The sequence below is a fragment of the Podarcis liolepis genome, assembly GCF_965112155.1.
Source record: "Podarcis liolepis genome assembly, chromosome: 2".
In the NCBI taxonomy this organism is placed as follows: domain Eukaryota; kingdom Metazoa; phylum Chordata; class Lepidosauria; order Squamata; family Lacertidae; genus Podarcis; species Podarcis liolepis.
In genome coordinates, this window is record NC_139555.1 from 32446624 (window position 1) to 32462888 (window position 16265).

At 42.3% G+C, this 16265-nt stretch overlaps 1 protein-coding gene across 3 annotated transcripts in view; it reads left to right on the forward strand.

The window, feature by feature from the left end:
* The window catches only part of TOB1 (transducer of ERBB2, 1), a 109912-nt gene that overhangs the window by 27385 nt on the left and 66262 nt on the right, over window positions 1-16265 (forward strand). The window contains exon 1 of one of the 3 annotated variants that reach the window (XM_083487261.1): window positions 9221-9302. The exons of 1 other annotated variant lie outside the window; for it this stretch is intronic. The gene's annotated coding sequence lies outside the window, so the exon portion shown is untranslated. Of the gene's footprint in view, window positions 1-9220; window positions 9303-15751; window positions 15813-16265 lie in introns of those variants that run through there. One more of the 3 variants, XM_083487256.1, reaches the window with a different exon arrangement.

Sequence of the window (16265 nt, forward strand, 5' to 3'; positions counted from 1 at the left end):
GTATGTTCTAATCACACTGAAGGGAAAGGGAAGCCTGGTCACAATTTTAAACACGAGATCCTTTCTTCAGTTTCAAGGGCAGGGTTGGCTTCCCTTCCCTCCTCCCTCCTTTCAACTCCACCTCCCTTTTTTAAATCAACCGTGATGCTGTGGACTGATCGTATTAAATTTAGTGCCATATTTTTATGACCCAACTGTGCACTTTGCTGCTGGCTGTTGTTATAAATAGTAAAATTGCTCTTGCCTAATGGTGCAGAAGGCAACTTGGTCCTTCAGTGGGTTCAGAAAGCTCGGAGTAGTTCTCATTGCATCAACAACATCCTTATAGTTGGCTTTCAACATCTCGTTTGGCTTTCTTAGGTAACAGAGGAAGTGGCTGAGATTATCAATCCATCTAGCTCAGTATTGCCTACTCTGCTTGGCAGGTGGCCCTCCGAGGTCTCCCCCTTCACCTGATCCCGAAAGGGCTTCCAGCTTGTCCCTATTGCACAAGTTGGATTAAATCTCAAACCAGTAAATTCAGTTTGTGCAACTGAAATGGATTTGGTGCTCTTGCAGAACAAACCCACTTCCCCCAAATATTTACTGTTATGTAAAGTAACAGCAAAATGCATTGGGATAAAATGCTTGATGCAATGTTATATTAATTATCCAGAAACCAGAACGGAATGCATGCTAAATAAACAGGTTGTCTGGAAACAACCTGAGATCCCCCTTTAACAGGAATTATTAAGGGCTGCACTTGACATATTCTGCAGACAAAGAGTGTAACCAGCTAAGCCCTATTCAGGGTAGACCCATTTAAGTTAATGGGCCTAAGTTAATCATGTTCATTAACTTCAATCTGTCTACTCTGAGTAGGACTAGCATTGGCTACAACTCAAAGCATGTGCTCTACTACTGAGCTATAGCTACTTACGGAGAGTATTACAGTGTTTCTTAGCTCATATAGGCTAACAGACCAATATAGGCAAGTATTTGGACAGTGCAATGGAATATGTTCAGTCTGAAGAAGAAAGAAGTGCTGAGGCTTGCTGCATATACCTTGCTGAGGTATATGCTCACAGTTATGTTCAATTTGTTGCTCAAATATTTTGAATACAATAAAAGTCACCAATGATCTTCCAAAGGAAGCCAAAACTCAGACAATGCTGATGCCCTTGAAACTTTTAACCACTCTGGGATGTGAGGAACACATTAAAATATAAAAGTAGCATAAGTCCACAAAAACAGAGCCGTATGAAACCTTGCACAGCTTCCTTCACTTTAAAGTTTTAACTTGTTGAATGTTCTTTTTGAGTGTTCAAAGCACTTCACAGACATTCTCAGTAGTACTTAAAAGAAGTACTTATGGTAAGTCAATATGGTTATCTCCCCCATATTGCAGAAGATGGGGGAACAGTGGCTTGTCTGAGGCCACCTGCTGGTGAGAGAAGCAGATTAAAGTCTGTGGGGAGGAAGCAGATTAACGCCAGTGTTTGTGACGACTTTCCTGCGCTCTCAGAGGTTGGTTAGTGGCTTTTCTGTTGGAATGTGACATTTAATGCTGTTTTAAACGATACTTTTAAGTCTGTTTTTTATTGTACAACACTTGGAGTATGTAGATAGAAAATAATTTTATAAATACAGTAATAATACTAATAACTATATTATTATTGATCCTGCCCTACTTGGGCTGTAGCTCTCCCTGCTCCTAGTCCTCTATGTATTATTATTATTATTATTATTATTATTATTATTATTATTATTATTTACTTACTTACTTATAAGACACATAACATTTTGTTAAATGCTGTAGAGTCACAAAACTAAGACAGCCCCGGCCTGTAGGCTACATATCACAAAAATGGCTTTGGAGCATCCTAACATAAAATCTTCCAAGGTTGATTTGTATCATGTGTAAGCTCAACAATGTGAACTGAGATGTGACTGTGTGGGCAGTTAAGTTATTCGGCAACATTGGCCTAGGGTGTTCCAGAGATGACATTCGTACCTGGCATCGTTGCTTCACTTAGTGAAGTCAAACGCCAGTTCAGTGGCATTTCTAGAAGTAGGAAGACTTTGTCTGTGATTGCATTGGATACCCACGACTTCCAAAAAGCTTCCCTTCTCCCCATCCTGGAGAGTGGAGATCCTGTAAAGAAAAAAAGGAAGTGGATCTCTGCAGACCTCTGCTAGCCTTTTACTTTTATTTTTTTCTGCGTTCACTACATGTCATTCCCACATGATTTTAAGACAGATTTCTAGTGCTGTGAGAATGTGCAGTTTCTTCCAACATGTCAGACTGCTAGCAGGCTTCATATTAGCTTCCTAGGGCTTAGTTTCCCTGTTTCAGGGAATCTTGTTCTAAGGCAAGATTCTTCAGTTGTGCCCCTGCTCTGCTGTAGCTATCAGAACTAGCCTTATTTTGCATGTTGCTTTATAGAGAGGCATATGATGTTCATGTCAGGGCTTGCTATAAAGTCAGCTGTGGCTTCTTGGATTACATAGGATGATATATAAAGTCCACAACCGTATTCCCTCATCTCCAACAGCTGCACTAGGTCTCACTGAGGAGCATGCATGACACAACACACAGATCAAGATGGCAGAACAGATTATGGAAACATTTGTTATTTTCAACTACGTAGAGAGTAATGAGACTGAACAGCTTTGCAAAGAGCTCCAGCTATTAATTACAAGTGTTCCAACAGGAATGCTGCCCTGGTTATAGGTTAGCCTTTTGATTATGGACTTTTTAAGAATGTTTATTCTTTAAATTTAAGGTGTAGCATTGAATAATGGAGAGTAATTAATGGGTATCTCAGTCTATGTGAATGTTTAATGAAGAAAAGATAGTATTAAATTAAAAATACAAATTATTACCTGAAAAGGAATCTAATACACTCTGCCTGAATTTAAAAAATGCACATCTGGGGTTGTGGGGAAACTGTTCTCTGTAAGACCAGCATCAAATATCTGCAAAGCTGGAAATCTGCAAGCTCCCATATACCAAAAGTGGGGCCCCTGCAGACCCCAAATATTTTTTTAAGTATGCATGCATGGAAACTATGGTGAAGAGAGGAGTCTGGTCCCATCTGGGTATTTGGTGGTCTCAGCCCCACATAGTTTGAATAGCTGGCAGGCTGCTTTCAAGACTGGGTGGTTTCTCCGAGTCTCCTGGTGGCAGGACTTGCAGAGCCAAGCCAACAACTGCAACAGCTCCTGGCTTAATTCAGCCTGGGGACTGCTGTGGAGATCAGGAGAACCTTAACCCTAAGCCTATCCTTCATGCTAGGATCTTATTGCTCTTGATAATGGCCATTGTGACATGCAGGGCAGGACATGCAGACAAGCTTAGGTAGAGACTCCTACAACCCAGCAGCTCCAAGAGCAGCCTCTCTGCTCATTTTCCCACGGGAGCAATATTAGGCAGGAGCCTCAGGTCAGGCTGTGTGTGTGTGTGTGTGTGTGTGTGTGCACGCACGTGCATGTGTGTATGAAAAAGAGAGAGAGAGATTGAGACAGAGAGTAAGATTTGAAGGAGCACTGCAAGAACTGCAAAAGCTTGGCAGCACTGCCAGTCCTAGCCCTCTGTAATTAATGCTTGTTTATTTAATTTGCCATATTTAGTAACCACACTTTCAGTTATTGAGGCAACTCAAAAGGCGGTCATGCTTGCATGTTGTGAAAGTCCTTACAGGTATTCGACATGAAGGCTGACTCTAGGCATCACTATTCTGATGCCATGAAAGACACTTGGTTATTTTGATGCATTTTGGAAACCTGGTATATGCACAGCAGTTCTTACTGCCCATTCTGTGTGTATGGGGTGTTCAAGTGTGGCTCTAAGGCAAGGGTGGGCAGACTTCAGGACTGCGGGATCCACTTTGTTCTTTACTAGAACCATGAGATCCACCAGATGGTAACTGGTGCAAAGACATACATTTACAAATAGAGAATCCTCAGCCTAAGAATGTTGTTTTGAGTACTGGAACACATGATTTCCCTCCCCCAACCCCACTTTCTTTGGGCAATATAATGTAAAAGGGGACTTTTGCTGCTATTGTTGGTGAGCAATTGGGGATCCAAAATCCTTGCCGATATACTTAAAATCAGCCAGAGATCTGTCTTCAGATCCCAGTCTACCTTCTGCCCTCCCCTGTTTTAAGCCAATGCTTCTCATTTTATTTGATGTGGTGACCAGCATTCCCACCCCTAATGTGCCATTGACCAATACCATATTTGGTCCCTAAAGTGTCTCACCTGATCTGGGCTGTGTGGGACCTACTGTGGACCAGCAGGCGATGGCTTGTAGACCAGCACAGTTGGGTGGACCACCACTTTTAGTAGCACTGTTCTAAGCCACGGAACATTCCTGATGATATGATACAGTACCAGTCTACTAAAATTACCAGTTATTTTTCCTGGAGAATAAACTGAAAAGGGAGAGTTCTATTGGCTGAAATCCATTTAATATTAGTGGTGATGTTAAGCAGTGAAAGTCGATTAAGTACAGTTGTTCCATTTGTTTCAGTGATACTTTATCCAGCAATAAATGTGAAGCTGTTGTCTGTAACAGAACAGACTTCTTCCAGTGTATCTGAAGAAGTGTGCATGCACACGAAAGCTCATACCAAGAACTAACTTAGTTGGTCTTTAAGGTGCTACTGGAAGAAATTTTTTTATTTTGACTATGGCAGACCAACACGGCTACCTATCTGTAACTAGACTTCTTCCTGTTTGCTTGGAAGTCCCATTTTGTCAAAAAGAGCTTACTTTCCCTAGTATGTGTGTTTAGTTAGGACTGAAGCCCAAGGGTTAATGTTCACAACCAACATCTCCATGTTATTCATCTACCTGTTGCTGGCAGTACCACTTTATCCTTTAGGTAAGGCTCAGATGTTCAAATGACAAATAACCCCCTCTGCACTTACAATGGCCACACACTGAGAGGGGCTGTTGTAATTGTTAGAGCCCTGCTGTTGAGAGAAATTCGCCTCTGATCAGCGGCTTCAGCCTTTCCCTTCCTCAGCGCTGCCCACTCTACTACTGAGTGGTACAGCCAACAGCCTTTCCTGTCAATAGGAAGGAAGGGAAGACACCGACCTACCAAAATGAAACATAACTTATTTTCTGCAGTAAGCCTGTTAATGTTAAAATAGGCATATGTACAGGGGAGAAGGAATTTATCTTTCCTTGTATGTTGATTATGCGGGCAGTCAGTTGGGGTTATAGCTAGATCTTGGAGACAGGGGCAGGTGGGCTGAGACACAATGCCTGTACATGGCATTGGGATGTTGGGATAGGGGAATCTGGGATAGGGGATAGGTGTCTGGGTGTGTGTATTTGTACCCCAGAGTAATTGAGTATTATTATTTTTTTAGGCGTATATATTTAGGAGTTCTGGTTCTGGCAATTTACATTGGCAGAGTTGCGGCAAGTCTGGGGGGAAAATATTCTTCACACCTTTTTAAAAAGTTTAGGAATATATTACCTGCTGATGTATTTATTCTCAACGAATGTGTAGTGTGTGATAAACGGGAGGATTTGCATACTGAACCATTAAAAGGTCTGCTTCATTACGGAGAGACAAATACCTCGGGTTAAGTACTTAATTTGTTCTGGAGGTCCGTACTTAACCTGAATCTGTTCTTAACCTGAAGCACCATTTTAGCTAATGGGGCCTCCTGCTAATGGGGCCTCCACGCCGCCGGAGCACAATTTCTGTTCTCATCCTGAAGCAAAGTTCTTAACCTGAAGCACTATTTCTGGGTTAGCGGAGTCTGTAACCTGAAGCGTATGTAACCTGAAGCGTATGTAACCCGAGGTACCACTGTATTCTAAACCTAGAATTTTCAGAAAAAAATTATACACCTCGAAATCTTTGTAAGGCTGCTTGCAGGCAGACATTTCATGAGTTGCTAACATCTTGCCTGTGCCTTTAGGGAGAAAGCCAAAAATAGTAATAATAATATAAAAGTTCTAACAAAAAAACCCATCTTCTCAAAAACCTATTTCTGGTTAATTCTCTTGGGGGTATGAGTTACATAACATTTGGAGAAAATAAGACCACACTCCCTGTCCGTCATTCTGCAGCCTTCTTGAGAGAAGGTTGGGGGAAGGGAGAAGATCAAAACAACAGCCACTGCCACGCCTCTGCAACTTAAAAAGGTTTATTTTGGGTTGAGACATCTGGTTGTTCTAGTTTAAGGCAACATTTGAGCTTTTGGTTGCAACAAATAGCACAGATGGCTATGCTGATATGCCTACCATATAACTGAATATGGTCCTGTACCTTGCACCCCAAATATCTAATTACTGCATGCTGCCTTGTAGACTTGGTTGCTTTTTATGAGTCTCAACAAAAGTGGATATTGTGAGCCCTTCTCGTTGCCAAGGGACTTGTACTTCAAGGTACCCTTGCTATATTTGAACATATTTTTAAATACACGCCAATTTCATATAGATACCTATTTGAACATCTGGAGGGCTTATATTGACATATGCTTAATTTTATATGAAAATACTGGTGGCTGTTGTATTTGCAAAGTGAACTGACAGCGTGAATTATTGTTATATGTTTTTCTTTATGTCCTTTAAAAAAACCCTATCCTTTTTCCATATACACATAAACTTTTTATGCTTCTCTGATTACCCCTGTCAGAATGAAAGCCCATGGCCTCTCCATTTTATGTATTGGATAGAACATCAAGGAAGATGAGAAATTCTACCTTCTGACAAAGGCAAAGGGATGTTCTAGCCTGACAGACCAAACCAGCAGGTCCTACTTTTGCCTGAGAAGCTGTTTTCCCCCTGCCATGCCATGATGTCATACGATATCAGGTATTTATCAGGTGAAGCTGTGACTGCAAAGGAACCACCAGAAACCTTTCAGTGCCCTCTCGATTGCACCTTTCAAAGTGTGGCTTGCATTTGGTGCTCAATGCAAGCCACACTTCTGGGGTAGATCCATTCAGGAGCTCCAAAATGGATCCAATGTCTGTTGAAAGCATGAGGAGCTCTGGAATAGATAGTGCAATTTGAATTCACCACCAAATGTAAGGTTCCTGATTGTTCCTGTTTCAGTTAGTGCTGGATGCAGGGCTTTATTCCCAGCAGAACTCAGTTCCGGCATCTCTCAGGTGCGTGCCATTGCCATTAAAAGAGAGCAAGGAGGCATTCATGGTGAGTTCTGGGACCTCTTTTTCTAGAAAAATAGTACTGGCTGAATGCAAGCCACACTGCTTTCTGCAGTTCTAGTTACAGGTAGGTAGCCGTGTTGGTCTGCCGTAGTCGAAACAAAATAAAAAAAATTATTCCAGTAGCACCTTAGAGACCAACTAAATTTGTTATTGGTATGAGCTTTCATGTGCATGCACACAGATACACTGAAACAGGTGCTACTGGAAGGAATTTTGCTTTCTGCAGTGGCCATGGGGTGTCAGCTGGGATCTAGAGGGGCTGGCAACATGGCCTGCTAGTTAGAAGGGATTTCCCACTCCTGTTCTAACATCCATGTTTGTTTTTATTTCCTTGCTCTGCTTGAGCTAGGTGATGTGCAGAATTCTGCCGTATCTCAACAGGAATTCTGTTCCACAGGAAAGGGCAGCCACACTGAAAGCCCTGCTCCAAGTTGCTATGAAATGGGCTTCTGAAATCTTGGAACTTTCATGAGAAGCTCTCCTGCAGACCACAATGACCTACTGGGTACATAAAATATAAGACAGTCTCTCAGTTCACCAGGTCCTGAGCTATATAGGGCCTTATAGATTAGTGCCAACGTCTTGAACTTGACCCGGTAGTAGATTAACAGTCAGTGCAAGTCCCACAAGAAAGGTGTTGGCAGTAGTTTGCCCCCACAAGCATGTGCCTTCCGTCTCTCTTTAAGTTCTTATTCCTGTTTGAGTACCAAAGTTAACTCTTCATTTTCTGGTATTAAGAACCCCCCAATCTCATTTGTTTCTCTGATTATTAGAACAATTATGTCAGTGATGTCACAAACCCTATCCAGAGCAGCAGCCTGGACTTTGACTCCCACCAGACCACAACCATCAGAAGCAGTGGTACTAGAAACTATCTCAGGCCACAGCCTCCTGACCTGGCCTGAGCCTCAGGGGTTCTTTGGCCATGGACTCCTGAGTTGGGACTTCCAGAGTCTGTGTCCTTGGAGCCTTGACTACCTGAGAAACTAACCCACTCCCCTCTGTACCATGAACCCATGCCCATGGTGACTTAGCAATGTACATAGGAAGGAATGTCAGAAAGCAGTAGTAGAGCTGGTTCCAGATCAGCAGTCTGCCCCTTTAAAGCCTACCATTTCTCAAAAACAGGGTGGAGCCTGGAAGGAGTGATTTGGCCCTGAAAAAACAAAACCCCACAATCCATTATTAAACTTCATTAGAGCAAGTGGCTTGCCTGGAGTTTTCCTTGCTGATTCCTCTCATGGTGCCCTGTGGGTGCCTTGCCAAGATCAGTATAGGTCAAGCATTCTCAGATCGCGTAACCATCAGTCCTGGAGCACTCATTGAGCAACATGGATATGCTCCTGCCACCCACTCCCTTGCCTCACCTTTCCCCTCCAGGGTGTGGCTGACCTGTGCTTAAGATTTTTCTCCACCCTCAAAATCACTTGAAGATTTATCCATCTTCTGCATCATGTAGGAGTTTTTGACAGACCAATTAATAATTAAAAGAACTTGATGTGCTCAGTTATTTGGATGCCCGTGAAGAAGGATGTTATATTACCCAGTGGACTGAGTTTGTGCTATCATGGACTGAGTGAGCTATCCTCTCTAGTCTCACAGATTTAGTCCTTAGGGGTGTTTCTTCAGAGTACATGCTTGTAGCTGAATGTTATTAAATCAAAGCACAAAAATAGCAGGACAATTCCCGTGACAATCTTAAGAGCCAGCAGAACGAAAGGAGCAGGCTAAGTTTAAAAACAGCTTGGTAAATATATTCTCTGGCACTGAAAGAACAAGCTGACATGTTTTGCCTGTGACAGTCAGTGCTCACTCCAGGTTTTGGTAGGCTTTTGGGCAGAGCACTTTCAGTGGTCCTCCTCTCCCTCAGTGAATCTACCTCCTAGCTGCCATGGTTGCTAGTGGCTCCACCTCCTCTGCCTTATCTTGTTTCATGAGTATCAACCACTTGTTTGCCAGTCAAAGCCAATGAACAAGTAGGCAGTGACAGCTCTTCCTCCTGCTTCTCACTACTGTTGTTGCTTGCTTGCTTTCTTGCTCATTCCTGCAAACTCAAGAGTGAGGAACAGGTGATCAAGGAGGTTGCACCAGTGAAGAGAGAAGCAGTGCATACTGTGTGTAGCTGTCTTTGTGCCAATGGCAGTTTTCCTCCTGGACAAATGGCAGCTGCAGGGGCCTCAGAGCTTGACCAAGGCCATGGAAGCAGTAAAAGTTAAAGTTTCTTTCATCCACCCACCCTGCAGTCATGATGTCAAGCATGCAAAATGCAATCCATACAATTAGTTTCCTGACATGCCTATTTGCCCCTCTGTCTGAGTAGGTGTTAAGTGTGTTTAGCCACAGTCATCTCTTTATTTCCTAGTCTCTTCCCCTTTTTGTGTGGATTTCCCCACTGTATAGTTTAGATTGTAAGATTCTGCAAGAGCACCTCTTTTTTGCCTAGGAAACTCTGTAACATGACATGCATGATTATTATCCTTCATTATTATTGTTGCTATCAATAATAGTAGTAATAGTGAGCAATGCACAATTATTTTCCATTTCTTGCATCTACTATCCATAACTTCCTTGCCCGCCTGCAAGGTTGCACTATTGTGGAGATTTCTGCAGTATATATTGGGGGGGGGGATGCAATACGCCCTCACAGATAGCCCATACATTGCAATTCTAGAATTGCTGTATTGAATGTGATTATACAAGTATTATAGGTAGCTACTGGCTACGTGCCATAACTGGAGCTGTGCAATAACAAACCCACACCACCCTGCACCATTTTATGAATTTGCTGATTTTAGTTTCAGATTTTTTTTGGGGGGGGGGATTTTGTTGCCTCTGGGCTCCCATGCCATATGGCCAGCTGTCTTTGCCTGAGAGGTTTGGTAACATCAGAGCTATTCCCTCGTTGCAAAATTATCACTCTCAGTCACCAAGGCTAGATTCCCTTCCTCACCAACATCAAGATATACTGTTGTCGATGAAAAGCCATTTGTGAGAGTAAAGAAGCCTGAGTGTTCCCAAAAAAGGAGATCCAGGGTAAGTAATATATCAGGAAGAATTTAACTATGACAACACTTCAGAGCTATCTCTAATCACTGAACGTTCAGGGATGGGTGACTTGCCACTTTTAGAATGTTGTAGACAACAAGACAGGAGGTGCCTGTAAAGAACTGAGAATGAATCTATGACAGATGTGAGCAAAGATAATTATAATGCAAAAACATGTGTTAGGGCAATGGCTGTACTTAGGCTATTACTACTGGTATTGCTATTAAGATTTCCTTTGGCATGAACTGTGGAAGCTTACTTTCAAGGTAAATAGATCGTGGACTGTCACCTAGGACTACAGCTTAGAAATTTGTAATAGTGTACTCTGGTTAGTACAGTATTGGCCATTTTTAACTCACTCATTCAGTCCGAAGCCCAGAAATGGCACCCAAAATTAACTACAGTCACATAAACCAAATGAATAATAATGAAATTTGTCTGTTTTCTGTTGCCAAAACAATGGAGCTATTTGTGGTCACCCTCCTCAACAGAAATGTGAGGGGAGAACTGGGATGCTGTCCTTCCTTTCCCATGACATGTCATTAGCCAAACCTCTGCGAGTTAGCAAGTGCTGGGTGGGTGCCCAGTGTTCTGTTTTGCTTTTTCATTGTTAGCACTACTTACAATTTGTGCATAACACCCTCAAGCCTCCATGCCTATTTTCTATTCTAAGCCAGCAGCAGACTGTTCATTTTCCCTGTCCTATTACTGCGCTGGCGTCGTCGTAAGCATGCAGATCTAATCTAGTGTTTGCACAAGAGAGCATTAGGCTGTTCTTCTTGTGTCTGGTTCATAAAACATCATAGTCTTCCTGGCCCTATGCTAATCCTTCTTTTGGGGTCCCTTTCACCCTCTGTTCATCTTCACTAGCTCTAGTCCTCTCTTCAGGCTGAGACTGAGCCAGCCACAACCATAGGATATAACAAAATGACCATATTCAGAAGTAATGTGTAAAAGGCTCCCCTTGCACATACAAAATGATCTAGCTCCAGCTGCTATGGTTTTTCCAGGACACATGTGAATATATCCCCATTGAGCTTTAATTTATGAAAGCTGAGACTCAGGGTTTTAAAAAAATGATGTTGTACTCAAGCCAACACAGTGTGTATCAGTATCAACTTTTCAGTGTGGTAACAGCTTTCCAAATCAGGCTGAGGCACAGGTCAGTTTGACTTGGAATTTTAGTAGCACCCTCTGAAAGGACCTTGATTTGGAGGAACGAGGCATTGTAAAGTTCAAGGGAATGAGCTCCATCTTTCTTCCCCTGCTCCAGAAGATGGATGCTTTTATGGACTCTCTCACATAAAAACAAGCTCTCCCCAATTCATGGAACACCACCAGCACACCAGAGTGGACTCCAGGGTAGCTTTCTCCTTGACATGTTAGCCTTATACATCCAAGCAGTACAGATGAGGGGGAAATTGGATTCAGTTTGCACTTAAAGCCTAATTTCTCAAAATCACACTTTCCAAAACAATATGAGAACTGAAACATAGCCATCCTTTTTAAAATTTGCACTTATCTGAATTTGTAATGCAGTTCTGCAACCAATCAATGTTTACAAAAATGAGTATACTAGTTTGCATTTAGTTTGCATTAAAAAGAACTTATTTGTGAAAATAATGCAATATATTAGGCAAAATTGCTTGCAAAAAAGTGTGCTTTAGTTGTTGTTGTTGTTGTTGTTGTTGTTGTTGTTGTTGTTGTTGTTGTTGTTAAAAAACCCATACGAAGATATGTCTATTTTGTGAAATCCACACACACAAAATGCTGATGAATTTTCATGAGGATTTTTTTTAAAAAAGAAAACTTTCAAATTGCTGCAGAAATGTAGAGAACTGAATTTAGCATTCAAAAAATGAGAAACTGAGAGACCCAAATTGACAGATTCTTCCATCTCTACCAATGAGATTTGTTGTGATTGATTGATTGATTGATAAATAATGTTTGCCTGATGACATGTATAGATGTATTGCTTGATGGCTAAGGACTTGTGTAAACATACAACAGACATGCACCTTCAATAAACAGGTGATTTATCATGAGCTCCGGCCCCTAATTCTCCTGTGTGCTGTCCATTACCCCCATCACGTTTTGCCCCTTTGCTTGTTTGGGCTCTTTCCCCCAGGTTCCACTCAGGTACCAGATTGTTCACTTTTCGTGGACAGGCAGAGTCCCCAGATCCCGAGTGGTCCCCCCCGTCATGTGGAATAACGACTCAAGACAACGTGCTATGGGATTAAATTGGCCACAACTTTATTAAATTTCAAATGTGGGTAGACCTTGGCTCAGGCATTGGGCGTTCTCCTTCCCCAGTCCCCAGCCGGGACTTACGACCTTTCGGCGTACGGTCAAAGCCTCCCTTCAGAAACCCCTTTAACGGGGCACCCTGGTATCGCCGCCGCAAAGAGGAAGATGGACTAAAGGATTCCGCCCAATGCCTGATACCGCCAAAGTTGTGACGTTTTGCTACGGGAAAGGCGAAACCTGCCAATTCAGGGAAATTCCTTTCCGGCCCTTTAACAGCGACCTTAACGTAGCAGTGCCCGCATACCTGTGAAGAAAAGTTAACCTGCAAAACCTGTAAAGAAAAATAAGACATTAACTGAGGGTGGGTAGGGTGGGAGAAGCTCTGGAGCCAAGTGAGGATTCCCAGGTAAGATCCTCCCTCTATTATGTGGGCAGGTAATCCCTCCCCTACCTGGCCTGCTCTCCTTGGCAACGCTTCCCCCAGGTGGGATTGGACAACTGACTGAGGTAGGCGGAGACCTCCAGGTATCCCACCTGAGGGAAGGCAAAGCCAAGCCTATGCTGATGGAGCCGCTCCAGATCCAGGGGCTGCGTGCGTCCACGCAAAGGGCGCCCCCCGTTTTAAGCGGGGAGCGGTCATTCATGAATTTGCAACCACAATGAATATTGATTATTTGGAAATTTGAATCATCCTGGGTGCAAATGCGCTTATGCTCTTTGTTCTAGGAAGAATTTTACCGTACATTGATGATATGAAGCATGCATTGCCACATCTGATTTGGTGTCAACATCAAGTGCTTAAACACCCCTCCCCCCATGTTAAATGTGTGGTACTTACTGTAACAACTTCACAATGAGTACTGGCATCCTTTCTCTCTAAAAAGAGCACTGGTCAACATGATCCGAAGTCACACCATACATTTAAATCACTATGATGCCAATTTAAACAGTTGTGGCTTCCCCTAAAGAATTCTGGGAGCTGTAGTTTGTTAAGGGTGGTGAGAGTTGTTAGGAGACCCTGTATTCCCCTCAGAGAGTTACAATTCCGAGGATGGTTTAACAGCCAACCCCTCTTCCCAGAAAACTCAGAGAGGGGAACTGGTGTCCCCTAGCAATTCTCAGCACCTTTAACAGACTATACTTCCCATGGTGCCTTGGGGAAAGCCATGATTGTTTAAAATAGTATCATTGTGCTGTAAATTTAAAATAGTATCATTGTGCTGTAAATTTATGGTGTGAATTGGGTCATAATCACATGGGCAGAAATTTTCAACTTCACCTTACTATGTTTCAGTCATTTGTGCAGATGCAAGTTGTATGCACATAAAATGATGGCAGCTCTCTGCCCTGTGTCCACTTTGATCCCTTCGTGTTTGGAGCAATTCATTTTATTTTTGTTTAATTTTTGGACATTTGCATAACTCTGCAAATTCATTTGCTGAGCTCATGTGAATGATGCCAGATCTTGAGGAGTAAAACAATACAATAACCATGTCCACATAGTCTATATGGGCAGCCCATTTTTCTCACGCTAATGTTTACAGGCATCAATATGTACTTTGGGGGGGGGAATATTTGAAAGAAGCAAATAAATATTATTTGCACTGTATATAGCACAAACACTTGCCAGAATAAAAACACAGTAACAAGTTACGCAGACATAGCCCTGGCCACTGTAAATCTGTCTCTTCTTCTGGTGTTAACTTGGTTCCAATTGGGGGATAGGTAGTGCAATTTAGACAAGGCAGATGATCAGTAACAAGAGAGAGCATGTTATGTTCCAGACAGTTATTGGCCCATGTTAATCTATACTAAACCCTTTTTAAACAAGTTGCAATCAGGATGATATTGCTCTGTTTTAATTCATTTTGTAGATCTCTAAATACAATGTCAAGCCTCACATTTTCTTCAAACTAATAATAAATAAGGGAAAACTATATAGGATGAAATCCTTGTTGCCGTGACATTCATAGGTGTATTGCCACTGATTTTACGGAAATCAATATACTAGCACAAACTGAAGGATCTGTGTGTCTAGCTCTGTTAAAATCAATACCAAATATTAAGCTGATTATTAGAACCATTTCCCCCCCTTCGTTTTGAGAAATATTCAAATGGGTTATAATTTTAGCCCTTTGCTAGCAATTCCTGCAGTTTAATGCTAAATCCTTGTAGCTTTAGCCTTTACCCAGTCAGGCAGCAAAATAGGGAAATCCCAGCAATTTGAACTTCTGATGATCCCCGAGATTTGAGGATTTTGTTCCCCACTCAGGCTAGATGTTGATAATGCTTTGGATTCAGCTCTGCCAATCACATCCTTTCTATCTAGGGAGTATGACAAAAACAACACATTAAAATTTACTTTCCTAGGAGGAAACGAGAGTGAAAGAAAGAAGGATCAATTTGCCAGTTTTGCCTTGCTGAGTATATAGGTCAAGTAGTTAAAACTTTCCTATTTACAGAGCTGTTTGTTATGCTGGGTAATCAAATAAGACCCTGCTATGTACTAAGTCCAAGGGACGCACGGGGCACATAGCCTGACCTATACTTGAAGAATGGTATGTACTTTGGGATGCTACTGAAAAGCTAGAAGGTTTCAAAGAATTGAAAAAAGAGTTTTCAGATTCTTAGGAAATGAACATGGAAGCAGGGTATGCAGCTGCCGTTCATGGCATCTGGCACCTCTAGGGTTACTGAGACACACACCACTCCTTTGACCTTTGGCAAAACAAGTATTACTGCTACTGACAAAGAGGAATCTATGCTTGTGCTGTTATTGGTTATTTGCGTTTGAGCTTTCTCCTATCAAGGCCAAACATATTGACAGCATATTCCCAGCTCATTGGAGCCGAAAGGGCAGTTGTTGCTTGCTTTTACAGAATCATAAGCTAAATTAGTTATCATTTTCTCTTTGGGCTGTTGGCATGGATATTTTAAAACTTCCTGTGGGGAAGAAACTGCTAGATCAGCTGCTTGCGCGTGAGTAGCCCAGCCAATCAGCCTGCATAAGCTGCAGGTGGATATGGGGACGATGAGAGGCTGCAAACTTTCAGCCTCTTCCTGACAGCTTATAAAGGGAAGGTGGTAGAGTACAGAGAAAGAAAATGAAGTTGGGGGAGAGATTTAGACAGGCTTCAGATTTGCACCAAAATGCAGTTGAATTTTCACAAGGATTTCTTTTTTAAATTGATGTAAAAAATTTAAGAATTGACTTTAAGACTGGAAAAAAATAAGAAACCAAAACTATCCTCCATCCATTGCAGGCAGTGGTAGATGTGTTGTCTACCTCTTTCCCCCTGATGAACATGGCTTCTCTGGTCCAATGGGAAGGAGGTAAGAGAATGCATGCAGCCTGTGCTTCTGAAGGAAGCTCTGAGAGTTGTGGACTCTGGAAACTGTGACCACTTCCGTTAGAAATCTTGCAGCCCATTCCTTAAAAAGTAGAATAAAAATCTGCTCCAGAGAAGCGGACACGGAGCAATGGATCCAAACTACAAGAAAGAAGATTCCACCTAAACATTAGGAAGAACTTCCTGACAGTAAGAGCTGTTCGACAGTGGAATTTGCTGCCAGGGAGTGTGGTGGAGTCTCCTTCTTTGGAGGTCTTTAAGCAGAGGCTTGACAACCATATCTCAGGAGTGCTCTGATGGTGTTTCCTGCTTGGCAGGGGGTTGGACTCGATGGCCCTTGTGGTCTCTTCCAACTCTATGATTCTATGATTCTATGAATCTAGCACACATATCAGTAGAAACAACATTTACTAATTTGAGGCACAAATCTATTTGA